The 26439-nt window shown below is 36.8% G+C and overlaps 1 protein-coding gene across 1 annotated transcript in view; it reads left to right on the forward strand.

Moving 5' to 3' along the window:
- The window catches only part of LOC140514910 (uncharacterized), a 47800-nt gene that overhangs the window by 15786 nt on the left and 5575 nt on the right, over positions 1-26439 (forward strand). The window contains exon 2 of the mRNA XM_072625401.1: positions 20361-20443. The gene's annotated coding sequence lies outside the window, so the exon portion shown is untranslated. The remainder of the gene's footprint in view (positions 1-20360; positions 20444-26439) is intronic.

The following is a 26439-nucleotide window of genomic DNA, read 5'->3' on the forward strand; positions in this document are numbered from 1 at the left end:
CAGGTTTGTAGGGTATAGAACTTTGGTTCCATTCCATACTCCTTTGCTTTTTTGGAATACAATATTCCATTCCCTTCTGAAGGTAATAGTTGATATAGAATAATTTTGTGTTATCTGAATTAGGCTTCTGTGCTCTTAATTTATCATTTGTTACCTCATTAGGGTTCTTAGTGTCATAAACCCTGATATAGAGACATATGCAATGATTTTGCTTCTTTCATATAATTTTTATTTTGGAAAGGTTTGAGAAGTCATGAGAATTGGAGAAAGTGTCTCATTTTCCATCTTGTTGGTCACATGACCTAAAATTTTCCAAGTCTCTAGACTTTTAAAGGTATATCTCATAGACTTTCTCATTTAATGGAAACTAATTCTATGATATAGTTATGGGAATGTAAAAGAAAAGGTAGTTATACCAGAGACACATAATATGCATTTGCTTCTCCACTGATGGGGCCAGCTAAGTGACAGAGATTCTTGCTAGTAGCTATCAGTGTTTCACGCAGACAAGAGAAGTGAGGCATTGCCTCATTCCTATTCCATATAACACATTTATTTCCTGGGGTAGAATAACAAAATCACAAGAGGAAGAATTTCTGTGATGTGATAAAGTTTTTCTGGGACCCAATTCCCATGTGGATCTAAAAACTGTCCTTAATCAAAGTTACATGATCATACTTTGTCCTTGAAAGGGGCTTAGAGGTTATCACATCCAACCCTCTCATTTTACAAATGAAGAAACTCAGGTCCAGAGTGGTTAAGTGACTTGCCCAAGATCACAGCTGGTAATTGGTAGTTTTATGAGACATGATTCAAATCCAGGGATTCCTGACTATGAGTCCAGTGCTCTTTTCCCTATAGAGGAAAAGGTGAACCTGGTTACTTTGCACAACCCTCCCTCACTTAAATCCAATTCACTTGTATGTCATGGTATCACCTCCTTGATATCATGGTCCTCTTCAAGAACGAAGGGCAAATAGCAACATTCATCCTTTTACCATACTGCCACTTAGCTTTATCCCAAAGCCACAGAGCCTGTCTCTGACTGCCAGATCATTATCTTCTCCCACCAATTACCCAAAATGGTTCAAAGTAAGGCTTTCCTGAATATAAAAGCCTGGGTATTTCCACTCACCTATCTTTTGCTAATGCCAGTTCCCATTAGGCAAAAGAACAGACATTAAGCAGAACCAGGAGGGTCATGCTTCCAAGATATGGACAAAAAGAGTAAGCCCTGAATAATGGAGAGTCATTGTTGGCACCTTAATTGGTCTTTGTAGCTTTATGGAGCAGATGGGATTTCTGAGAGATCTGTTTAAGGATAACTGAAGTGTGGCATATATTATCTAAACAGATGTATTCCAAATTGAAGAAGAGATCTGAGAAAAACAACTAAATCAAGAGGGGGCTAAAAAAGCATTTATTGTTAGTCATTATTTGTGGTCCTCTCTAGATAGCTGTCACTTCATTTGACTACTTCTGTGCAAATCAATTTAAATTAACTTAACTAGGAAAAAATGCATATTACTGTAATCAAGATGTAGGACTTCTACTCCATGCTATTCATCAGCTAACCATATTGTCAAATGTTGGGATAATTGCCTTGAAACTCATCTTTAACCCTTTCTGCTTTGACTGGTAAGTCTTTTATTAGACGTGCACCCCCTAAACCAAATGATGGCTCTATTTGTCTCAGCTTTCCCGTCATTCACTTGAGAGATAAAGGATATCATCTTTACTTCTAAAGAAAACCAAATTAATGAATGGTTTGTTTTTAATAAAGATAAAGCATTAACTTTGCTCATCTCTAAGAACAGAAGACAAAGCATTCATGCAATATGCATAAAATGCTTTTAGTTTCATATTGTGGCTCATTGAGGAAGAAGAAAATATGTATGGGAGAGGAAGGCATGAGATAAAGAAAGAAAGGCAAGAGACAGGGAGGGGCAAACTCAGTGGGTTCTGAGGTGAGGGTTAGTGAGAGATAAACCAGTCACTGGGACTATGTTCATCAGACCAATGAACATGACCTCTGCCTTAATTTGTCAACAGTGTCAGTTCTTAACTTGCTCTTAAAAATGTTTCCTAGTATGAATAAAATGAGAAATAATGTGGTGCAGTGTATAAAGAACCACCCTCAAAGTCTGAGATACCTATGAAAAAGGTGGGATACCCACTTCTGACACACATGATCAGTGTTTGCCCAGCAAGTCATCAAAGTTACCTTCTCTTTTCTCTAGTATTAGATGAGAGGTATCAAATTTGCTGCCAGATTTAAACACCTTTGGGAGATGTTTAATAAAAACAAGTAAAAACACAATACAACATAGATAATGTTAATATGTACTTTTCAAAGTCAATATGATAATGCCAGATTAAAATGCCATTAGAAAATATTTAGCAAAAATAAGTATAAATACAATACAACATAGACAATGTTAATAGGTGGTTTTCTAAATTGATGTGGTACTGTCAGATTAAAATGCCGATGGGAAATATTTAGCAAAAATAAATAAAAGTATAACAGAACATAGATAATGTTAATGTGTGATTTTCTAAATTGATATTTTGCTGGCAGGGATCCTTATATAAGATTGAGTGGCTTTGTTTTTATTTGAGTTTTACACCCGTGCTCTAGACATCACTTTAAGAGTATAAATTTGCTGTTCACAATACTGATTAAATCATAGGTTCATTTCTTTTTTCTATTACTATGAGTGGTGAACCATTACTCTGTATGGCAAGATTGTGGTTACAGCAATTTCAGCCATAGAAAACCAATTTACTTATAGAGATATTTAAAGCAAATCCAAGGGTAAAATCATACATTCCCTACCTATGCTCCTCATGCTTCCACTGAAATCATTGTTAAAGGTTATCATAACACTAAATTGTATCTTGCAGTAACTATTCAACTCACTTTTTTTTGGAAGAAGTTTGATGGAAAAAAAATAAACACACACATATAAATAATATATGTGTGTATGTACATATATACACACATACATACATACATATAAATATACATATATATGAGTATATGATATATATAAACATATATGTACATATATACACACATACATACATATAAATATACATATATACACACATACATACATACATATAAATATACATATATACACACATACATACATACATATAAATATACATATATATGAGTATATGATATATATAAACATATATGTACATATATATGTATGTACATATATATGTATATGCATCAAAGCCTTTGGAAAAGCAGACCTCAGTTTTGACCTACTTTAGAGCTGTTCTTCCACATTTTATCACTCCAGTCTCTGAAAACTCTCCCTGTTCACAAAGGACAGAATCAAGTGCAAGTTACATAAAACCCTCTCCTTCCCTATTCCCAACATTTAGTGTTATGCATAAGTGAAAAAGGTTGTTATGAAATGATGATTGTCCCGTCACTGAAGGCCTTAAAGCAGAGACTTCTGTTACTTCTATTATTTGTAATGGAATTGGGAAAGAAGATTCCTGTTCAGGTATGGGTTGAATTAGATGACTTCTGAGGTCCCCTACAGTTATGAAATTTATAATTCTATGATTATGGCCTATAGAAACTACAAGAACATTTCATTACAATAAGTTCTATACTTTGAGTTGGGGGGGGTGTATTATTTTTCAAGCAACAGTCTTCAGTTATTCGGAATCATCCCATGCTCTCTGTCCTGGTCTTGTCTTATAATCAGTGGCCCTAATTTCTGAAGCAGCACATGAATTAGATGACCAAAGGTTTCATTCTTGATAAGAGAAGAGAGACTGCCTGTTTCAATAACTCTAAGGCAAAACAGATTTCTCTAGGAAGAATTATAGGTCTTTGGAGCAATAGGGTGAGGCCTCATACCAAACTCCATAAGTTTAGCACCGAATCAAGAAAAAACCCCAAAGGATAGGCTATTGTGCTATAAAAGCCCCATCAAAACTATACACTTCTGAAACCAGTGTGAATATTTGAGAGTATACATATACTAAATATAGGTCTGTGCAGGACATGTGGGTACATACACATACACATCTACACAAATATATACTCTGTTAGGTATGAGAAAGACCCAATGGATTCCTTTACTGAATGCATGGATTTATCCAACTGATAGAAGATAAGAAAAGCTTCTAACACCATACCTTCAAGAGAAGAAAATCATACACACCCCACATGCAGCTTCCTGCCCTCAATCCATATGTGCCTGGAAGGCTATAAATCATGCGGCACTGACCAGAGCAAGAAAAAAAGTGTTCAAAATCTACTATGATTTTCAGGTAAATGCTTGGCAGGTTTTCAAAAAGAATAAAAGTATATGAATATATAAGAGCCATGCGAGTTGTTCTCATCTACTGGATGAACAGACACATACTTTGTTATAGCTAAGGAGAAAAATTTATGTAGTATTTATGTGGTGGCCAGTTTTCTTATCTTCTTCTCCCTATCTTCTCTCCTTTCTTATCCTCTTCTCCCTAAAAGAAAAATACTTTTCTCTAATTTGTTGAATTGTAGTTTTATATATATATATAATTATGAATTATAGAAGTTCTGTATAGTTCCTATTGTTTGTCCATCATTTTTAAAGACCAATGACATCATAGCATTGGAGTCAAGGTCAGGATATGGTGTGTTTGGTTGTGGCTGATCAGACAATAAAAGTTCAGAAGGTTCTACCACAACTTGGGCAAAAGTGGTCCATTAGAACATTTAGAGCAGAAGTGGCTCTGGATTTGTGCAAGTCACATTTCTGTTGTACTTTTGCAATTCTATTTTGTTCATGGAATACAGTGCCTTCTTTGATGAGGGCAGTCCATGCTGGATGGTCGTACGCTGGTGTTTCCCATGTCACATAGTAACTACTAAAGTTCTTCAGAGATATCTTATACTGCTTCTTCCGACCATCAAGTAAGCTCTTACCATGTTCTCCATAAAATAGCCTTTTGAGTAAGCATGCATTTGGCATTCAAACTACATGAGTTAAACCTGTAATAGTGTTGGATATTCCAAAAGTTCTCGTGCAGTAAAGAACATAAAGAACAAAGTGAACATAGGCCAACCTACAGTACGGTTTGGGTGTTCACACAATTAGAGGCAAGCTCCTCAAAGAGAGGGACCATATTTTCTTTATCCTCCACTATTTAGACTTATGCTTTGCATAAGATAGAGTCTTAAGAACTATTTTAAGTGACTAAGAGATAAAAAGCTGGGAAAAGTATCATCTGTGCAGAATCATAGAATTTGGGACTAGAAGGTTCCTAAGAGATCATCTGTTATAATGCCCTCATTTTACAGATGAGAAAACAAAGACAGAAATTAAGTAGCTTTTCCAAGAGTGAACAAGTAATAAGTTGCAGAGCTGGCCTTCAAACCTAGGTCTTCTAACTCCAGAATCAGTTATCTTTACATCACACTGTTTCATGTGTGCCTACATTCTTTTTTGCCTTCCTAAAGGGTACAGAGAACATAAGGTTTCTCTTGCCCTTATTATTCATTGACTATAAGAAAGGCACTTAATTCAGTTGAGCAAAATGTTTTCTTAAAAGTCTCTCCTTCAACAATATATATCAAATGCCTCTCTTTTAGGAAGTTCTTAGTATTCTGAAGCTTAATGCAAACAACACAATGTCTTTTCACAAACAGAAGCATCTAAAGGAACTTAAAAAAAATATGACATCTGAGATTACTTCATCTGGTTACCCTCTGATTGTAAGCATCACATGAAATAAAAAGGAGGGAAAGGTTTCTCACCAAAGGTGCTTGCTGATGTAATGGTAACTATTTGATAAGGAATAAAATGGAAGTGCAGGGATAGTGTGATTCCTTGCAGATGGTGATGTCCTTTATGTGCTTTTATTTGCAAATTACGTGTTTGATTGTATCAAGCATCACAATATTGCAAAATCTCCTAAATGAGATTAATAACTCTTCAAATGCTAGGCTTCTCCATCCACACAGGAAAAACCAAGTGGATAAAAGAAGTCTCTTGTCTAGGTTATGATATATAAAGAACCAATAGACCTGTTCTATCATATGTATGTCATGGACAAACATCACAGACAGATAATAAACTAGCACCCAAGATAACTGGGAACATAATGGACTAGAAAACATGTGGAAAATCATGCAATGTTTTGTTTTGTTTTGTTTTGAATACCTTCAAGCTTCTCCCTGAAACAAAGTCTCATCTTTTATAAACCTAATGTTTTTCTGGTGATGACATGTGAATGCAAATTATAGAATACCACAGTATCCAAAGAATTCAGGTTACAAAGAGCAATTGAGAGGTATGTGATGGCTGTTAGTAGGCTGCAACCTTAGAAAATTGAAATAAAATAAATCATATGACTTGGATGACTGGGAAAGCAGATGGGTCAGAAAGAAAGGAATAACCAATAAATAAGTCATGTGCCCCAAGGATACTTGCACAATATCAGGAGATCTAGAATAAAGCTCCCCAGAATGTTAAGGTGATACCTATAAAGGCAATTCCTGTACAGGATTAATGGGAGGCCTTGTACTAGATTGGATAGGGCAAAGAGGTGTGCTGGGAATGGAAGCTCAATTCCATGTGGACAGTCTCGGGCGGGTAAAGGTGGGAACTTCTAAATCTTAGAGTTCTCACGAGGCCCCCCAGGAAAACGGCTGGGAATCGAGGTGAACCGAGCTATCTCGTGTATTTCCGCCTCTTCCTGTGAGAAACATGATGGGAGGAGCATCCCCCTCGAGACTGTCCCGGATCTGGGCACGCCTATTGTTATCTAACAGGCACGGTATTCAGATGCAAACTATGCGACTGGAGAGCTTAATTGGGGTCAGGAAAGCCTGAAGGCTCTCTTGGGCAGAGGGGCCACGTGTGAGGACAGAAGGCTCCACTTTTCCTCTCTCCTCTCTCCCCTCCCCCTCTCTCCCCACTTACACTTCTACTTCCAATCTCTTATTGTAAGATCTTTGCCTCCTTGGGAGATCTTTCTCTCTCCCTCCTAAGGAAGAATTCCCCCTGCACTTGTAACTGAGACCCTGAATAAAGCTCAACCCTTGTTCGACTCTGGAAGGTCTCTTCTCTCATACGACTATCCAGTTTGGCCAGCCGAAGACCTCCGATAGAGGCAAGGTAAGAAGACTCGGGTAGCCCACAGGCCTCTAGGCCTGGCAGAGGTGTTGTAATCTACACCATTGAAGGGAATACAAATATCAGTGAGAGCACAGATCCATCAAAGCAACAAAGAAGATGTGTAGCTACTACTACCAATGATAATAATATTTAAAAGTGTATAGTAATACACATTATAATAAAGTAGCTAGCATTTACAGAAGGCATTAAGGTTTACAAGGCACTTTACAAACATCTCATCTGATTCTCTCAACAACCCTAGAAGGCAGGTGTTATCATTACTCCCATTTGACAGATGAGGATGTTAAGGCAGACCAGAGGTTAAAGTGACTTGTCCAGAGTCACATAGCTAATAAGCGTCTGAGAATGAATTTGAGTTCATGACTTCCAGACTCCAGGTCCATACCATGCCATCTAGCCACCTTTATAATGTTGTTTAACATGATGGTAACAAAACTTCCTTGTCTGGAAATCTACAAATCCTTCTGCTCTTTTGGTGTGAGTAGTTTAAGTGTTCCATTAATGTTCTTTTTTTTCCTATTTTCTATCACTATTAAAACCTATCAACCTATTCACCCTCCCACTTGTGAAGTCCTCCTTTATAACAAAAAGTCAAGCAAAAATCCACATGCTCTCCATATATGAAAATTTATGTCTCTCTCTGAACTGTTAATCCATAGTCTTTTTCCCAAGAGGTGGGAAGTATGCTTAATAATCTTCTTGGACATGATCAGTCATTCAGATTGCAGTTTAAAATGTTTCAAAACCATTTTCCTTTACTAAGCCTTTTCCTGGTTTTTCTCAATTCAATCTATATCAGTTCATAGAAATAAGCTTTGAATCTGTCCCTTTCATCATTTCATATGACACAGTAGTATCCCATTACTTTCATATAACATAATCTGTTCTGGCATTCTATAATTGATGGACTCCTACTTTATTATCTAGTCCTTTATTATAACAAAAAAGTGATGCTAAAATATTTTGTATACATCTTGGTGTAGCACTAACACAATATTCACAGTGCCTACAGTGGCCATGAATATTCAGTGCAATTCTGAATCACAAAATACAACAGACTCTCCGCATGAAAGACTGAACAAAAATATTTATTCAGACACCAGAAAGCCAAAGCCATAAAATCTAGCAATAACAATGCAGAGGACAACACCATCCCCAAGCCTTCCCTCTGCTAGGCTTCCCACAAACCAGTTCCATTAAACAAATCACAAGCAGGTCCCCTTAAACAAAATAACAAACAAGCTCTTTCACTTATGCTAGCCAGCAGCCTGCTTGCCTGTATCCTTCCTAGCTCTAACTAGACTCTGACCAATTTCCTCTCAGCTCTGCTGTAGCTCTGCCTCTTCCTGTTCCACCCATTCAGCAAACTCCTCCCACCACAGACTCCATGCGACCCAGGTAGGTCACATGGGCCTATTAATGAGTGGGAAAGATCTTCCTATTTAAACTACCATTACATGTGGCCCCAAGGCCGTTCATATTCATTTCATAGGTCCATGGGGCAACTGATATCAACAGAACTTTAACAGGGATAACAGAAGACAAGCACATAAAACAATATCTTAGGGTAGGGCTTGAATACAAGCACTTCATCATTCCCCCATTGAACAAATGGGACCCAAAAGCCCTTAGGATAAGGGGTGAAAGTCTGTTCTTCCATAGCCACTTCCTGCTGAAATTAGATGTAGAGCTGTCCTTGCCCTAAGAGGTCCCATTTGAGGTCTCAGTTCTTTAGCTGGCATCCAGAACTTGGTTGATGCCAGGTCCAGGGATGACATATAACAGTCATGGAGAAGGGGTGACATCTGGCTTAAGCAATCAGGCATTTGCAAGTGAAGGATACCAAAGCCTGCAGAAAACTAATTAGAAAACTAATCTGATAAACAAGGTGAACAGACAAAAAGCCAAAAAGAAAGAAGGAAACAATAACCAGAAGCTCTAGCTCTGCTTCTTCCTGTTCCACTCTTCCTGTTCCACCCCTTCTTATTCCATGTGACTTAGACTCATGTGACTCAGGTTTTCATATCACTTCAGCAGGTAACATGGGTCTACTGGGAAAGATCTTCCCATTTAAATTACCATTACACTTGGTTCTTTTCCTTTGTCCAATATCTTTGGAGTACTTGCCTTTCTTTTATTTATTAATGATTTGGAGAATTTTTCAAGTGGTTAATAGTTTGCATTTGTACTTTTATTTCCATTCTTGTACTATCTTTGATAATTCATTCTTTGGACTTTAGTAAAAGTAAAAGAAAGATTTTAAAAGAAACACCTAAGGCTACATACAGAATGCTAAGGGGGAAAACTCAACTACATGCAGTAGACATTTGATAGGTATTGACTTGTACATTAAAGAAGTATACATATTTTTCAAAATTGTATGGCACCTTTACAAAAATCAGTCATGTAGTTGGTCATAAACAAATGAAGGAGAAAGAAATGTTGAACATAATCCTTATGGATCATAAGATAAAAATTTTTATCAGTAAAAGAGTTGGTTAAAAAACAAATTATATAAATAATAAATTATAAATAATTATAATAATTAATTATAATTTAATTTAATTTTAATTTTAATAATTTAATTAAATATAAATAATTATATAAATAATTACATGTTGAAATCATTTCAGTGAGACAAAATGTACAAATTTAGGGAATGCAATTATAATAATCCTTAGAAGAAAATCTATGCCTCCAAATATAGGTGTGCGTGTCTGTGTGTATACACAAAAGCAATACTGAGAAGATTACCAAGAGGTGGCAATTGAGCAAGCAACTAAAAAAAAGAACTTGAAAACAAAGAAATGAATAATTCCAAATCAATCAATCAACATTTTTAAGTACTTATTAGGTGCCCAGTGCTGGCAACACAAAGGCAATCAAAGGAATGATTTGTAAAAATTGATAGCAAAAATACATTAAGAATAACCTGGGGAGGGGGAAGGGAGCTATTTTTTGTTGTTGTTTTTTGGGGGGTAGGGAGGTTATGAAAATCAGTTCATAGAGGGTAGGGGAAAAGAGATTTTGTTCCCAGTGAATTTAAAAATGAATTCTATCCAACACTTAAAGAAAAAATAATTTCTATTTTGAATAAACTATTTGCAGAAAAAAAGAAAGAAGTCATCTTCCAAAGTCCTTCTATGAGTCAAATATGGCCCTTATGCCAAAATTAATTAAAGATCAGAGAAACAATAATCAGAGGCATAAAACTATAGATCAATATTGTTGATGAACATCATGAAAAAATAGCAAAGAGGGTAAATTAAAATACATTAAAAATTATTCACTGTGAAAAGATTAGACATACTAGAAATGAAAGAAAAGATCACTATTAAGAAAAATATAAAATAATCACATTAATGACATAGTAACAATAACATAATAAATAGCTACCATTTTATAGTACTTAAAAGTTCCCAAAATGTTTTACATGGGTTAACCCATTTTATCTTCATAACAGGCCTGTAGGTGATACTATTATACCCATTTAAAAATGGAAAACATTCTCAGAAAGGTTAAGTAATTTGGCTAACTTAACTCCCTAAGGCAGGATTCAGTCGGGTCTTCCTGAATTAAAACTCAACACTCTATCCACTGTGCCTTTAACCTGTTATAGTCAAATGTAAGAAAAAAGCTATCGGTGAAATACAGCACTCATTTGTTAAAATTACTTTTTTTTAAGGACCTGTCCTTAAAATTTAAGTGTGGGGTGTAGGGTGTGTTCAGTGAGGACCAGTACCTTTGGTGTGATGTCTGCCGAGCCCTTTCTGGGGCTCTTTCCACCTTTGGAGTCCACCTATTCCGCCTAACTCTCATCTGTGGCTCCAAGAAGCTGCAGCATGTGCAGCGGCCACACCCCAATAAACCGTTTCTGCAGACGGGCCAAACCAGGTTGCGGGTTCTCAAACCCACTGTTGAGTTGGGAGGGATGTCTGCCCCAAGCATGTGAAGACTTCCTCTGGTGGAATGGGCAGATGAGAATAATTTGTTCCAAAGGCCATGAAGGCAGATGAAGGAGGCAATGTGGAGCACTTACAGCTTGGTTAGGTACTGAAGACCCCAAGGTCATCCACTGCATCCTGAACCATCCCCAGCCTTCTTAACTCTGTCCTGCCACTGGACTCTGATGATTCTGGAGGAGAGAGTGAGTCTGACAACTTCATGCAACTCTGCCTCACACTTAAATCCTTTACAAACGACTCAAAAAACATCACCCATACCATTTCACTGTTATACCTCCAAGTCTTGTGATGACAGGCAAGTGATTAAGCAGCAGATGCAGATACACTGGGACCTATAGTCACAACCCTGCACACAGGTGGCCCAGGCCATAGGGTTGTTTCTCACTGGAAGCAGCAGTGGGACTCAGCACTCCCCTGGGTGTCTGAGCAGCCTTTTAAGGATCGCACTGCTCACCTCCTGGTGTGAGGAAGGGGGCTAGAAAAGGTGCCCTAAATTCTATCTGCTTACCCAACCCTGGTCTGATTACCTCCTCAGGCAAGGAATCCCACTATGTGGTCAAAACACAAAAAAATGTACAAAATATACAAAAACATCTGCAAAGATGATTCCATTTGCCATTGGCACATGGAATGTAGAGCGTAGAAAGCTAATGCCAGTATTATGAAGGAGCAAATTTTGGTATCTGAAAGTAATGGAATATCACTGCCCTATAAGTAATTATCAACGTAAAGAATACAGTAAGATATAGGAAGATTTGTATGAAGTAACATAATGAGGAAAGCAAACCTAAAATAGAATTGGAGACAATTACTCTAGCACTGTAATAAACAGAATCAACCAAGTTACAATAAAATTCTTATCAAAGAAAACATTGATCGTAGATCGTTATCAACATGATAATTAGCATAGTCCTTTTAAGACTTGCAAAGTACCTTATACATGTTACATCATTTGATCCTCACAACAACCTTGGGAGATTGATGTTATTGTCTTCATTTTACAGATGAGGAAATTGAAACTGAAAGGGGTTAAATAACTTAAGACCACACAACTAATAAGTGTCTGAAGCAAGATTTGAACTCCGGTCTTCCAGGATCCAAGACCAGCATTCTAGTCACATAATTTACTGACCACTAATTTTAGAGGTGGAAAAATCTTAGAAGTCTAAGTCCAATCTCCTCATTTTACAGATGAGGTAACTGAAACATAGAGAGGTTAAGTGACTTGCTTAGGGACACACAGCTAAGTTGATATCAATAGCACAGTATCAGTTAAAAGACAGTTCTCTTCATTCTGTTAATCAATGATAAATTGTCCTTTAATATAATGTCATTTGTAAATGTATATGTCAGAGAGTATTTTTTTGCATCAAGACAAAAATACATAAATTTTTTCTAATCAAATATAATTTGGTATTTATTAAACACTTACTATGTATAAAGCTCTAGGGACACAAAAATGGTTCCTCCTCTCAAGGAAGTTGCATTTCACTGACATGTCACAATATCATTTTGTTCATATTCTTTGATATACTCATTTCATTGCTAGAACAAAATCCGAGAATATTAGTGACAGGAATAAATGATGGTGTATGCATCTTATCAAATATTACTGCATTACAACTGATAAATATGAAGAACATATAGAAATATGAGAAGGCATATCTGAAATGGAAGTACAGAAGAAGAATGGAATGGAAGAATCAGAATAAATATATGATTATGTAAGTTTGCATAAAATATGTATTTTAAAAGCACACTAACAAAAATTTACTAATTTATGGACAGTGAGTTTTAGAATGCATTTTGAATATTGGGGGATTGTTTATGATTGCTAAGTTTATAATAAGGTAAAAAATGTGAAAGAAATAAAACTCAGAGAAGGCTATTAAACTTATGCAACCTTACTGAACCCATATCCTTACACATGAAAATAAATGGACTGTGCTATAGAATTTCTTTTTAAAAACTGAGATCTGTGTTTGTGACAGAACTGCTTCCTGTGGATCATTAAGACAAATCAAAATGAACAAATGCTAAATGTTTTCATATTGTGATTTGGTGTGTTAGGCCATGGCCTATGCTAATCTACCTTAAACAATAAAATAAGGAATAGTGCTAGTAAAACTTGAAAACTTCTTAACAAAACTAATAAAAGAAAATTAGCAATATTTAATAGACCTAACAGGAACTAGCAAAAGTGAGCTCAAACATTTCAGTATTACAGTAGGGGCGGCCAAACTGCTACCTTTTTTTTGCCAGTCTTGATTCTGGCCCCAAATCTGAAATGAAATTTAATAATCTTTTCAAGGAAATAGAAGTTTGGCAGAAGTTTGTTTCTTGTTAGACATAATCAAATAGGATACCGGATAAAGCATTTCCTCTCTATGCCAATCCTGAAATGTTACAAATGGAATTCTATATGATAGAAATTTTAAAAAGACTATCCAAACTCTATATCAATGATGCAGATTTGTATTCTCTTAATAAATTCCTATTTGGAGAGTCTTGAATTATTTTATGTGAATAATGAGAATCCTGATCGGTGAGGTTTCAATTCTGAAAAATTGGCACAGCATATTTATAAAGCTTTTTTTGACAGTTTCAGCATCAGTTAAGTGAAAAACAATATTTTTAGGGGATTTTAATTATTTTTATATTGCTTTTTAATAATTTTTAAAAATTGAACTTTCTGGCAGGGAGATAAAAAGGAGGAGGGCTTTAAACAAGGGAATACTTTGGGCATATAATTTCATAATGGGAAAAGGTCCCCTTTATTAAACTTGCAATCATATAAATATATATATTTATGTCATTTGTAATGTTATATTATAAATATAAGTATATAAATTAAATATAAATATTAATAGCACCTTAATATATCTGAAGTCATTTTCTTCTTCAATACTAGTTTCTCTGTTATGGGAAAATAAATAAAAGGTAGCAGGTTGGCTCTAGTGTCCCAAACTTTAGTCAAGAGAGAATCACAGAATCCTAGAACGGCAGAGGTGCTATGCGACAGCTATCTGGGACATATGCTCCAACCTCTTGCTAGTGGACATCATGCATGAAACAGCAACTTCTGAATGGTCACTTAGTCTCTTTGACTGGAGACCAGGATTCACACCCCACAGAAAGGGGCCAGTTCTCATATCCATCTCTGCAAAGCCAGAGCACATACCCAGATCCTGTCCCAACAAAATCACAGAATTTCAGAGTCAGAAGAAAGCTTGGAAGGCATCTAGATCCTCCTATACTTGAAGAAGAATCCTCTCTATAATGGAGTCCGCAAGTGGTCATCCACCATTTGCTTGAAGGCTATCAAAAGAGTCACTCGATTTTTGGATAGCTCCAATAGTCAGGCAGTTCCTTCTGACATCAGGATTAAATTTGTTACTTTGCAACTTCATGTATTGTTCCTACTTCTGCCTTCCAGGACCAAGTAGAAAAAGTTTAATCCCTCTTACTTAGGACAGCCCTTCAGATATTTGACGATAACCCTCCTCTTCCTCCTGAATCTTTTGTTTTCTATGTTAAACATCTATAGTTTCTTTACCCAGTTCTCATGAAGCAAAAAATAAAAAGGAACTCACTTATGATGATCCTCAAATAAAATAATGATTTTCCTATGCAATATTAGATTTTGTCTTGAAATGTCTGCCATAGTTTTCTTATGTAACCTTGAAATCCTTTCAGAGGCAGGCTCCCTCCACTCCAACCTCCCCAGTCTCTTTTGGCTACTGTTCTCTCAAGTCACTCTCATTCTGTTCCCTACCCACAGTCCAGTGTCCCCATTGTTTCAGAGCTATAGTTGACCTTTTCAGTGTCCATTCATAATTTGGTCTTGTCACAGCTACCATGACACCCACCTTCAGGATTTCTCAGGGATTTCCTCAGTAAATCTCCCAGGATTCCTCCCTTAACTTCACAGTTAGCAATCTTAACCATTATATAAACACAAAATTACACAAGAAATGGTCCCTACCTTTAAGGATATTATAGGACATGTGTATGGGAGCTATGGTGTATAGATAGCTATAAAAGTAATAAAGGCAGTCTGTGACAAGTGCTGTGAGTCATAGGGCTCTTTTCAGGGAGTAGAGAGCAAAAAGGGTGCACAGGACAGTTAGGTGAGATTGTGGCAGGCCTTGAATGTCAGGCTAAATATGCTTGGCATTACCTAAACAAAATATCAAATGATTGCCTATTTCTATTTGCATCCAGATGTTTGGCATCATGTCAGCCTATGACTAGGAGTTTTAAGATAAAAATCAGAAAGCATTAAACCTATGCTAAAGGTCAAGAGAAATCTGAATTGGATTTTGGAGCAGTCTTTCAAGGGGGGAAGCAAAGGGGGCATTCTCAGCACTATCCTTTGAGACTTACTACCAAAAGAGAACAGGACTAAAATCATAAATTTTAAAGAATTGTCAAGACAACCCCAACTAGTCCAAAAGATATGATGAGTCTTTTCCAGATCTGATTTTTGTAATTTTATGAGTATTGATGTTTTTAATTATTTTTTGACAAGATTGCATATTCCTTCACCTTCCCAAACCTAAATCATGCCATCTTTGCATTGGTTGTTTCTAGGTGAAGGTTTTAAAGTGAAGCAGGAACAGCAAATTGTAGGCCACTGGATGTACTTTGAGGTCCAGGAAACTTTATTTATTAGTGCATGAGCTTAAAACTATAAGCTGGGAAGCCCTGTGTTCAATCATAAATTAGGTAGTCATGAATTTGTAGGAAGTTTTGAGTTCAATCATAAATTTGGGCGTCATGAATTTGGCATTGGTTTCAATCTTGCCAAAATGCATCCTCCTCAATCTCATCATGACATCACTGTGGCCTCTGGGCTGTAATCCTTACATAGGCTAGAATCCAACTGCAAATACAAGGAGTTTTTCAGTTTCTACATTGTACTACCAATGGAGCTAATAATTTGGCAGGATTTATAAGGAAAGGAAAGGAAAGGAAAGGAAAGGAAAGGAAAGGAAAGGAAAGGAAAGGAAAGGAAAGGAAAGGAAAGGAAAGGAAAGGAAAGGAAAGGAAAGGAAAGGAAAGGAAAGGAAAGGAAAGGAAAGGAAAGGAGGGGAAAGGAGGGGAAGGGAAAGGAAGGGAAAGGAAGGGAAAGGAAGGGAAAGGAAGGGAAAGGAGGGGAAAGGAGGGGAAAGGAAGGGAAGAGAATGGAAGGGAAGGTAAAACATTTATTAAACTAATATTTTAAAGTCATTTAAACATGAAAAGGTCCCAGCCCACGCTTAAGTGAAATCTTTTTTCTTTGTCTCCAATAAAGCATGAGTCACAGTCTGTCTGTCACCATAACTCTGAATTACCAGGTTTGGGTAGGCTTTTTGCAAGCCTTAATGCTCTTTAAATCCAGTTTCTCTTGTCTTTTGTAAAATGGACTAATCTCCACATCATCATGGAAATAAGTCATATAAATGAAAAAACATAAATTACACAAGTACTCACTAACTCATTTGGTTTATTTGGAAACAAATGCCTGGGGCTTCAAAGAGAAGTCTTTACTATAACTCCCATTCATCAGTCAATATCCATTGGTTAATTTCGCTTGCCAGGGAAATGACAAATGAGTTAACAAAGTGAAAAGGGCCAATGTGATTTTCAGCTACATCTGCAAAGGGCTTGAAGTAAGGAGCTCTTGGTCTGGAGCAGTGTTTTGCAACTCTGGTTCTGCAACACTCCCAGAGTATTTTTCAATTTTATTGAAAGGAATAAGGTAATGTTTAAAAAAAAACAAATTAATTATAATTCATTTGATTTAAAGTGTATGTGACATAAAACAAACAAAAGGTCATAATCCCAAAGAAGTAAGGTCTCATTGATATAAACAACATGGCAGGATGGAAGAACTAGATCTAGAGCCAATAGTCTTTGATTCCGGTCCCAACCCTTCCACTAACCTGATGTCTGACCTTAGGCAAGTCAGTTAATATCTCAGAGCTTCAGTTTCCTCATCTCTAAAATGACAGACATTAGCTGGGATGAGTCTAGCTCTTTTTTTTTCTTTTTGACTTGTAGCTTTCTTAAAAGTGCTTGATAGTCTACAATTTAAATGAAAGCAAACTAAATGAAATGCTCTTCTACTTCCAACATCCTCCAAGTTTAAGTCACAATCCCTTTGGGCTTTGATTTCCTCATATGTAAAAAGTGGGGTTTACATTGGAGCAAAATTTCCCAAGACTTTTATGTCATAGACCCCTTCTCAGAATAATGTTTTAAGTACATAAAATATATAGGATTATGAAAAATCCAATTATGTTTACATATAGTTACCAAAATAGCTTCAAAAACAAGTTTGCATATCTCAAGTTAAGTGTTCCATCCATAACAGGATGTTTAAGATACCTTTTTGTTTGAAAATATATAGGGATAGAGACTAGAACTATAATTTCATTGTTATAGGGCACTCAGATGAAAAAATTCTTTTTACCAATGCAGGTATGCCCACTTTCACTCTTTCAAATGACCTTTATGCCATACTTAAATATATAACTATAGAAAAATCAAAATTTTCCTTTGAGTCATCATTATTAGAAATAAATATAGTGATTCCACCAGGATGACAAGAATAAATTTGCCCATCAACTGATGAAAGCTTGACAAAATGGGATGTTTTGAAAACTATGCAACATTTTGCATTGAGTGTGAACAACAAGCATGATTGATCCCAATGGCAAAATGAGCAAAAGAATAATATACAAAAAATAATTTTAGCTAGAAAAGAAAATCCTGACTGTGCTCATTTGTCAGCCTTCTGATGAAGAACTAAATTAATGAATGTTTTTACCTCTCAGATCACTGAACTGCTAGAGAGTTGGTGTTTCCTATTACCTTTCCATCACTTAATGGCACTGAGCCACTTTTGGAAAGAATAAAAAAATCTGCCTATTGATGCTTGAACTGCCTCATAGAGAAGCTTATTGCTTTTTTCCACACTGCTTTCTCCCTTCTAAAGTGATGCATTTTGAAACATGGTACCTTATTATACAAGCATGGACAAAACCATTTTTCTTTTTGTTTTTTAAAGCAACAAAGTATTGTGATCAATTGGCTAACCCCAGGACTGAAACCTGGGTAAAATTTTCAACTGTTTTCAATCATTGCATTTTGGATGTACCAGTGACAAGTGAGTGTAGACACACCCTAAGGGATAATCTGGATAGCAAATTCTGAATCCTTGTTGATGTACAGGAAGTAGAATAGAAATATCACATCAAAATGTAAAACAGAACAGAATACAATATTACAGCAGACCACGCAAGTGGCTCAGTCAAAAATGGCCTGTCTGGGAATTTTCTGTTATCCAGATGGGTCAATTTGATACATGCATTTATATACATCTCACTAGAGTCCATGAAAGTCTCTGATAACTGGAATGTATCACAAACTGACAGCTTAGAAAAAGGCAAAACACTGAAAAGCAAGTATAATGTGAGGAAAATTGGAATGTGTGTAAAAAAAAACCTAACTTGAATAGCTTGGGCATTATTTGGATCCAAATTAGATCACAGGTAGAGGCCATTATAGAATCAGTATAGACAGAGCATGAGACTTAGAGTCAAGATCTGAATTCAAATCCCATTTCAAAAGCCTCTTAGCTTTGTAACTCTGAGCAAGTTATTTAGCCTCTTTCACCTTAGTTTCTTCATTTGCAAAATGAGGACATCTTAGAAATGTTCAGGGGCAGACTGAAAGATAATTGAACTTTCTACTGTCTTAAGAAAGTGATAGACAATAATATTGCTTAGTATTATATACTGTAGTGGATAGAGAGCTTGTCTCCCAATTAGAAAGGCCTAGCTTCAACTACCTATGCTGTCACATCCTGACTGTATGATCCTGGGCAAGTCACTTATATTCTATGTCCTCTACCTGTTCTAGGAGTAAGAAGGAATGTGAGTTATAGAGCAAATCATTACCAATATAGGTAATGGGAATGTCTATTATGAATTTATGCAGATTTTATAATGAATTTAGAGATTCTAAACAAGAACTAAAATGTTGGAGATTAGATTTTTGTGTAAAGACTTACATGATAAAATCCCCAAAGGAAAAACTTTTTTTAAAGTACAGGAAATTCACATTGCAAAGTGTGTTTTTTATCTAAGCAAACATAGCTAGGGACTTGGAAAGAAAATAATACATAATGAAAATAAAATGAGATGTAATTTAGAGAAGCCTTATTTTCCCTTTCAAGAAAAGTCCTCAATAAAATTTAATACTTGCTGTAGTGAAATTAGAGAAATAAATTTTTTTAATGTGTGATGGATTTGGAATTGATAGCTATGAATAAATAGGGCTTTCCTTAATAACATAGGCAGAAGCAGTTATAAAAATCTATACTTGCAATCAGTAAGCTCAGATAAAGCTAAGTTTCTCTTTCTACTAAGGGGAGAGAGATGACTTTAGGAATCCAAAAAGTGTGCCTACCTTGTCCCGAATTTTACACCACTGAATACCTTGTGAAGGAAGTCAGCATTTCCTTCTGTCTTCATTCTCCTAGTCTCCACCAGAGAGTGGAACAATTGAGACAACAGACCATAAGTACCTGAAATCTTTTATCTTAAATGCAGTTATCCCTTCCCCATCATGTCTTTCCCCATCATGGTTTGGTTATGTCTCGGATCAGCATAAGAAATTAAATGGAAATTTGGGGACAGTTTTGTAGACACCCAGACAACAGGTGAAGGGCAGCAGATGACACACAAAAAAATGTTTAGAAACGTGGAAATGCATAAAATATGTGCACTGTATTGTATAGGATTATATATATTTTATCTTTTAATGTCATAATAATTTAGACTTTTTCTCTGGTAAAAAGGGAGGGCAAAACATTTTATGCAGATTTTACAGATTGCTAGTGCACTTTGTCCCTAACCCTCTATGTTTAAGTTTAACTGTATGTCTTTGTTTGGGGAACACCAGATTCATACCCTGACCAATAATACTAGATAAAATCTATTTTCTTCATTTCCTTCAAATGTAGGAGTCCTGTGTTGATTACCTTTCACAGACCTACTGGACCTTCATTTCAGTTCTAAAGCCATGTGACACCTGGACTTTGTGAGTATAACCTGCTGTGACAAATAAAAATAAATAAGAAAGTTTCCCATAGTTGGTGACCCAGGTGGAAGTTTTACAACAAATTCCATTAGCCACTGGGAGCTTCAACTGAAATGAATTTTATTTAAACACACTTTTCCTCCCACAGGGAGCCACCAAAAGCAGAAAAATCATAGATGCACATAAGGCATGAGTGAATTTTCTGTCTCCTCTCCCAGCATACATCTTTTGGTAAGCATTGCTTCTAGATTGCTTAGCCTCTACTTCAACCAATTGCTCTCTCTGTCTCTGTCTCTTTCTCTCTCTCTCTCTCTCTCTCTCTCTCTCTCTCTCTCTCTCTCTCTCTCTCTCTCTCTCTCTCTCTCTTTCCCTCTCTCTCTCTCTCTCATTCAATCAAGCAGTAGAGAGTTACATAACTTGGGTCATTTGATAAAAATGCAAAATATCTTTGTCAGATTTTCAAAAGATCATAGACTGAGGCAGGAAGGGACTCAGAGAGCATCCAGTTCAACCTCTTCATTTTAAAGATAGAAATCTAAGGCTTAGACTAGGTGACTTGACCAAAGTCACACAGGCAGTAAAGCGAAGAGATGGAATTCGAAATCAGGTCCTTTTTGCCTAGATGCAGAGCTCCTTCTCTTGTGCCAATCTGTCTTTGAAACTATGTGCCCAAAGCCTTGGTCTTTCTCTGAAATAGCCTGGAGAATGAGAAGAGGATTACAATGCTTGAGAATTTTCATAAAAGCATTAAAGTTCTTAGAGACAACAGTGGCCTAAGGGAGAAGAATTGTAAGTCAAAAGACAAAGGCTCACATCCCATCTATAGTCAGTCAACAATGATTTATTCCACATAATAAGATGTGCCAAGTACTGTGCTAAGTGATGAGCATATGAAGAAAGACTACTAGACTAGTAGTAGTAGTAGTCTCTGTTTTCTCTCAAAGAACTCACAGTCTGATGGAGCAAGCAACATGAAAACAATTATGCACAAACAAGATGCATATAGGGACAATCTACAGGTGTACCTTTTGAGCAGGATCTGTGTTGACCCTATATTTGAGCTTTGCTTGTTGTCATTCAGTTGTTTTAATTGGGGGTGTCTCCATTACCCCATTTGTGGTTTTCTTGGTAAAAAAATACTAGAGTGGTTTGCCATTTCCTTCTCCAGCTCATTTTTACAAATAAGGAATCTGAGGAAAACAGGATTAAGTGACTTGCCCAAAATCACACAGCTAATGTCTGAGGCCAGATTTGAACAAAAGAAGATGAATCTTCCCAACTCTAGGTCTAGCACTCTCTCCACTGTGCTACTTGGAGATGCTTAAGAAAGGTTCACCGAAACATTATTTTAGAGGACCAGTGTTACCCATTCTCATACAATGAGACCACTGGCTCAGGATATGGTATAAGATTTGGCCATTGTGATTTGTTTACCTTGTCTATGCATATTTGGTAAAAGGGTTTGGGTGCTGTTACTATTTCTCTTCCTTTCAATTTGAGGAAAGATTGGGGGAGAGTTTGAAGAAAAAGATTACCAAAAAGAAAAAAAAAAGGAGTAAGAAAATACAATAATTAAAGTAGTTTTGTTTTGTTTTTTGTTTTAATGAACAGAAAAGAGCAGAAGGAAAAGGTCAATAGGAAACAGACAAGCAGAATTAATTGGGGGGGGGGAATGTTGAATTTTTGGAATACTTAGAGAGAGAAGCAGGCTATCTGTGGGGTAGATTTCAACTGCATATGCAAACATTCCTTTCTGTCCTACTTTGCACAAGGATATGCTTATCTTTTTTGTTGTTAATTTCAGAATAAATCTATTACAGATTTTTAACAATTTTGTTATCCTAGTTTGGGCTTCACCAATTATATGAACTTATAAGACACTTTTCCCCCTTTCTGTGCTTTAATGTCCTATCTTTTGGGGCATCAGTCCTACTTTTTCAAAAATATTGCAGATCTAAATTGTCATAGGACCTTAAGGTAGGGAAGACCTCTGAGAATACCTGGTCCATTTTACAATGACATTAAAGTCTAGAGAACTTTAAGTGACTTCAAACCCATGCACTTTGACTCCAAATCCTGGGCGCTTTCCACTTTTCACTTTGCAACACAGATGTTGTGTACAAGCTTCTTAAAGCAAAAGCAAAAGCGATATTCCTCATATAGCTAATTCCAATTCTTCCAAAGATCTGTGATTTATTGATGTGGGTGCCCTCTCTACTAATGCAAATTGTACCCCCTTTACCCTTTGGTAGTGTTCAAGAGTTGCTATGACCAAAATAGCTCCTATGAGTTTGGGGAAAATGTTAATTAGGTACTAATGGAGAGAAGTTTTTGTTCATGGTCTCTTTCAAATAAAATTGCTGCATCTCAGATATCTGAAGGCATGAAGGAAAAGAATAACTCATTTCACTGTAGCAGTCCTCCTGATATCCTGTGTTTGGACCATTATGGCAAAAAGGCAAGTACAGCAACTACAGGCAGGTATAAGAACCCTGGATTTTAAATGAGAGGACCTGCCCTGGAGTCCTAGCTCTGCCCCTTTGTTGTCCTTACTGTTCAATCATGTCTGACTCTGTGAGCCCATTTGGAGTGCTTTGGCCATTTCCTTTTCCAGTTCATTTTACAACTGAGGAAACTGAGGCAAACAGGGTTAAATGATTTGCCCAGGGTCACACAGTGAAGAATCTGAGGCCAGATTTGAACTCACTAAGATGAGTCTTTCTGACTCCAGGTCCAGCACTCTATCCACTCTAGCCACCTACTTGTCCCCATCAATCTGCCCCTTACTGATTCTTATGTGATACTGGTTAGGCTTTCATTTCTTCATCTTAAGATGAGAATAATAACCGTTGTACTGTCTCTCTCACTGGATTGTTGTGGGGAATGTATTTCTTAAGTCTTAAAGACGTGTAAAAGTGAGCTGGTGACATTATGAGGCTTGTCTTTGTTCTCAGAAAGACAAAGAAAAAAAGATGCTATTTCTCTACTTTCTTATAGGATAAAAAGATTTAGAGTTGGAAAAGATCCTAAAGATCATTTGGTTCACCTCACTTTTACAAATGAGGAAACTGAGGCCCTAAAGAAGGGGAATGATTTGCCTGCCTTCATCAATATATTTCCTTACCAGAGAAAAACAAAACCATATTTTGATTATACAAAAAGAGTTGAGCATGAGGGTTGGCAAGAGAACTCCATCTCAAATTCCTCCATTTCTCCAGGATTCTTTGTAAAACTCTAGCTCTCCTCCACTGTCTACCTTTTCAGCTACCTCTTCTAGTCAGCCTAAAGTTGGCAAAAGTGCTGCTTCTGAAAAAGTCGAAGTTGTGTCTAGTCTGAGCAGATGGTTGTTAAACTAGAATCGACAACTGATATGAGAATGACAATGATTATTTTATAATTTTTATTATTGATAATTATGATGAAAAGATTCCCCAGCATTATCCCTATTACCATAGCTATTGAGAATGACACTAAAATAGGAACTTGAATTTTCACCTTACTTCAAGATTTATAGTATGCTTGCTTCACAAAAGCCCTGTAAAACTCATATGCAAAATATGACTATACCCATTTTACAGATGTAGGGGGAAAATTCAGGGGAGTGTAAATGATGGGTGCAGGAAGAGTCAGACATGACTAAACAACTTCTGACTGCAAGTCTAGTATGATTTTCCCTACAGTGTGCCAAAAATGATCAGCGATCATTGAATTAATTTGCTTACCATGCTTTGAAATTCACTACCCTTGTCTTCAATAGCATTCAGGACTCAAAAGGAGCTTGTGTACTCAGAGTATCAGTAATATGTTTTGCTTATCATTGACAAAACAGAAGCGAGCACCCATAATGAAGGTCTGAAAGAGTGAAAATTCAACCTCCTTGATGCTGGAATACAAGAGGAACACCCATTTCTAAAGAGGAAAGGATAGAATCAGTAAGAATTGTGAAGGGTTTGGTCTTCCTTTAGCACTATCCTTTACATTACTCTGCAGGTGCTTTTGGACTGACCAAACTGTCCTTGCTATATTCCTCACATACATCCTTCTATTTCCTATTTCTGGGTTGTATTACTCACTTTTTATCCCCCCACGCTTCTTTAAATCCTTACAAATTAATTTCCTACAAACCTCAGAGGCTTTCTCTGATGCCTCCAGCTACAGTGATTCCTCCCAAAAATTTGCCTTGTATTATTCTACATATGGGAGCAGCTAGGTGGCACAGTGGATAGAGCACTGAGCTTGCAGTCAGAAAAATACAAAGTCAAATCTGGCTTCAGGCACTTACTAGCTGCATGACCCTAAGCAAGTCATTTACCCTGTTTGCCTCCATTTCCTCATCTGTAAAATGGGCTGGAGAAGTAAATGACAAACCACTCCAATATCTTTTTCCAAGAAAAACCACAAAAGGGGTGGAAGAATTTGGCATGACTGAAATGACTGAACAATAATTAACTATACATAATGTAAAATATTATTTGTACACATATCATCTACCCAACAGAATGGAAACTTGATGGTAAGACTATTTCACTTGTCTTTGTCTTCACAATACCTAGTACAGTGCCTGACCCATTGTTGATGCTAAATAAATGCTTGTTGATTAAGTGATTAATCAGTTCTTCCAAAGATCTCTGATTTCATCCTTGTTTATTTAACATGCAAATGTACTGATGTGCATAGATGCAATGTTAAGAACCATCCTGCTCAGTCATCTTTGGCAATATGGCAGATTATCAATTGATTCCTGATTCCAACTTACCTGTTCAGAAAGTGAGGTATGATATGTTACCTTTCCCTCAAAACTATCCTTGGGGCAAAAATGAGTCAGTCAGGGCATACTACCCAGGAATGGAAATGCATCATGGGACAGTGCAAGGAATCTGTGTTGCTCTAAGACTGACCAGTGCTAGAGATGCAGGGAGCAGGATTGACCAGGGCTGTAACTTACAGATGGAGAAAAGATACTCCAGAATAAGCTGTTGTCCCTGAGAATGGATTTGAGCAGGGAGGCTTTCACTTGGTTTGTGTCTCTGTGGGGAGCTGGGGAGAGAAAGAACAATCCATGATGTTATTGTACCTAGAATTTTTGTAATTTAGAGAAAAACTTTCCTTGTTTCACCCTGATTATTGTTCTCCTCATCTCATTTATCTTCAGAAAGAATAAGAGACCTCAGAAAAGTGGAAACCAAACTAGTCATGTTAACAAGATTGGGGGAATCACCTTCATTCAAAAGTGTCTCCTTCCTTGGAAAAGGAAGACCACTTCCATTGACCTTCCTATTGGGCAGACCTTGGAATTGTTTTAAATTTAAAGAGAGTAGACCTAGATTCTAGAATGCAAACTTACTTGAACAGAAATAGTGGCCAGACTTGAAGACCCAGGTATATATGGAAATGTACCTTTGCCCTTACTTGGTGCTGTCTGCCAGACAGAAAGCTCTGCTTTCAGCTTCTCTTCTTTCAGAGGAAATGGAACAGTGAGGAGTAGCTTGGCTTCTCACCATCTCTTTAGAAAGTGGTAGATAGGAAGCTACCATTCAATGGGGGTGTAGTACAGTGGAAAGCATGCTGGGTTTGGAGGCAGAGAACTTGTATTTGAATACTAGCTTTTCTACTTTCCTCCTGTGTGACCTTGAGCAAGGCCCTCAGTTCTCCATCTGTAAAATCAAGGAGCTCCATTAAATTGCCTCTAAGGGAGTAGGGGGAGCAGGTGGCACTTGAACCTCATTCTCATCTAAATTGGTCAAAGAAGGGAAAAGTACACACACATAGTTGGGTAGAGAAATATATTCCACTTAATAGAGAAATAGGAGGGAAAAGGGGAGAAGGATCCTAGAATAAGTAGTCATTATAAATAATATTAAAAACTTTATCAAGTTTTACACTAAAAAATTGTCTCTAAGGTCCTTTCTCATTCTAAATCTATGGATTCTATAATCTGATGACTATTCTGATGGGGAAAAGGTTAATTAACAATCTCTCTCTCTCTCTCTCTCTCTCTCTCTCTCTCTCTCTCTCTCTCTCTCTCTCTCTCTCTCTCTCTCTCTCTCTCTCTCTCCCCTTCTGCGTCCCTTCCCCTCCCCCCCAGCAAGTGAGTACACATGAATTTATGTCAACATAGGCTTAAACAGGCAGTCCTTCTTTAAGAAATATCTGTCTCATAGCTTTAAGACTACTGCTAATGATTCTATTTTCTTTGTATAATGAGGCAGTGTGAGTTCTAAGGCCAC

The sequence above is a fragment of the Notamacropus eugenii genome, chromosome 7, assembly GCF_028372415.1.
Source record: "Notamacropus eugenii isolate mMacEug1 chromosome 7, mMacEug1.pri_v2, whole genome shotgun sequence".
Taxonomy (NCBI): domain Eukaryota; kingdom Metazoa; phylum Chordata; class Mammalia; order Diprotodontia; family Macropodidae; genus Notamacropus; species Notamacropus eugenii.